Source organism: Ursus maritimus, unplaced genomic scaffold, assembly GCF_017311325.1.
Source record: "Ursus maritimus isolate PB19 unplaced genomic scaffold, ASM1731132v1 scaffold_4, whole genome shotgun sequence".
NCBI classification, from domain to species: Eukaryota; Metazoa; Chordata; class Mammalia; order Carnivora; family Ursidae; genus Ursus; species Ursus maritimus.
In genome coordinates, this window is record NW_024426552.1 from 4114874 (window position 1) to 4117656 (window position 2783).

A 2783-nucleotide genomic window follows, 5' to 3' on the forward strand; every position below is an offset into this window, starting at 1 on the left:
TTTTTTTTTTTTTTTTACTTTATTTCAAGTCTATGTTATGTATTCAAGACTGTTGCGGCCACATTGTTTTAGATTTTTAACATGCTGAAGTCGTTTGCACTGTAGGAATGTCGGTCCCTGCGCAGCTCTGCGCGGCTGCCCGAGCACAAGGGACACGCCACTGCGTGTGACATGTCAGCCTCACGCTGTCCCTGCTGGCGGCTCCTGCAGGGCTGCCTCGGGACCCTCTGCCTGCCAAATATATTTATTACGGCTGAGGCTCAGCCAAACTCACCGAAGAACAGGGAAGAAACTCACGTTTTCTTTCTGTTTCAACTGAATTCCAAAGGTTGATGTGTTTCAAGACCAATGTTCTAAAAAAACATTGAACGAGCTTGGCTCTTCACAGCGGAAAAGTACAGGTGTTTCTGAGATACAGAAGCAGGCTGCAAGGAAAGCAGAAGAGGTTAGTTCACGAGGAGAAGCGTGAATGGCCTTCGTGAACGGACGTGCCAAGTGACAACCACGTCTGCGTCCCCGGGACACGCGCTTTCATGCACGTGAGCGCCCGTCAGAGGTGCTGGGCCAGGCTCACGCCCTCCTGCGGCTCAGCCAGGGAAACAGAGGCGCGGTGTTTACCCTCCTGATACCTTGTAGCGCTGTCCACAGTGACATCGTCACGTTTGCCTTACTTTGGCCTTGCTCACTCTTTGTCACGGTTCCCACAGTACCTGGGAGATCCACGTGCAAGAAGTAACGACAAGGACTCAGTAGTGGGTACGTAGGCCAGAGGAATCTTGTGTTGCCGGTGAGGCCAAGGACGATTCATTCTGCAAAACGCAAGTTTCCCCACAGTTCGCTTTATTCCAAGTAGCAAGATTCTGAGGCTAGGGCTGGAATGTGTTCCATGCAATAATGCATCCCTGAGAACCACGGAGATGCTTCACGCACGCAGTACGTCGGGGTCTCCAGACACCGCTCAGTCACACTCCCGTCTCCTACCTGGCAGTCGAATTCGTAGTGGGAGGTTGTTTGACTTTTTAATTTATGATAATTATTTTTATGTTATTTATGTATATAATTAACTGCTTTATACACAATAGTTTCATCAAATGAACTTGGGCTAGGAGGATATATTTTCTAAAATATTGTCTTTGTTCTCCAAATATAAACGGTCCGGGTACCCACGGGGTCATCAAGAGCACGAAGTTTCCTAACATATTTAAAAAAAAAATCACCGACAATTTTTTTTTTTTTTTTTTTTGCTCTTGCAGCATAGAAAGGGTGAATGACCAAATTAAAATACAAACACGATTAACCCTCTGTTAGCCTTTATCTCTTACTCCTCTTCCCGGTGTAATAAAGGCCTTTTAAATCACAATTTTATTTTTTTAAAGACGTTGTTTTTGTACCTGGAGTAAGGATGCATCAAATGTTTTTAAAGCACCTAGTGTCAGATGTGTGGCCCTGGTGCCCTCCCACTGTTCCTTCACACTCACACACCTGTGCAACGATCCTTCGTGTAACCAGCAGTTGGAACTGAATAAAAATCAGATTCACCCCTGAGTTTCCTGTAGACACACTTGGTCTTAATAGAGTCACTATCGGAGGCAAAATAGGTCCGCGTCGTCTTAAAACCGTTGCTATGAACTTGCATACAAGAGACCGGGGAGCAAAAAAAAAAAAAAAAAGACAATGCCACTCAGCCGAAGAGCCCTCGACTATAGGTTGTTCCACGAATACATCACTGTTTACTGATGGGAAGTGTTTAAATTTGTAACCGATCGCAGGTGCACAGCTATATTTGTAGGAGCAAATTAGACCGTGCCGCCGCTGTGGCCCCCCAGCTCCTGAGTCCGTGTTGGTTATTCTAAGAGCGGGAAGTTATTTGTGACCTGTGGATTTGTAAAGCTGTGTAGTTCTGTGCCACATTCACGGTGTGAATCTTGCAGAGCCGGATCCCAGGCCCCAGCTGCTTCACGTGAACTGCGCGCTCCGCGGCGGGGAGGGGACTGGGCCTCCGGAACGGCGCTCGCGGGGAAGCGATGCCTGTGCTGGGCGCCACCTCACCGTGCGCGACAGGAGCCCGCCTTGGAGATTTCCAGGTGTGGGAGGCAGAGTCACGGACCTTACGCATTCTTTCGGGCCACGGCGTCCGGAGGCATAGAGCTCATGGCTTCCCAGCTCAAGACGGCATCGTCGGTGACTTCCTGTCGGATTTTGAAAAGCATTAAGACTGTTTTGAGAAGTGGAGTGTATTTCGTGTCCCATCGGTTCATATAATGACAAATAAAAGGTGCAGTGACCTGTGTTTTTCAATCGCTGGCCCTCCACCCACGCTGCCCGTACCGCGGCGTCGACACACATGGCGTCACTTGGGAACGTCACTGAGGTGGTGGTTCCTGCTGCCAGCTACATCTTGATTTCTGCGCGGCCCAGAACCCATACAGTGTTGGGGGTGTTGGTAATGTTCCCAGAGATACTGAGATACCAGAAGCTTTCACAGGGGTTTAAAAAAGGGCAACGGAGAAGGTGCATGTGGCATTTTTTGCAAAGCTCAGATCGGGGGAGAATGGACACGAAAGGGGCAGCCGGAGAGGGGAGAACCGAAAAGCAGGGCACGTCTTCAGCCGGCGGCCTGGAACCACCCCTTACTTTATCGGTCAAACACTTAATTATATGTTCCGGTTTGTTAGGAGCGGTCGTTGTAAAGTTATGAAACTCCCCAAGTGCCATCCACTCTTCTAGGGACGTGAGTTGTGAGAGCCTGTCTTAGATCCTTTCTCGTATTTTCAGTAGCTTCA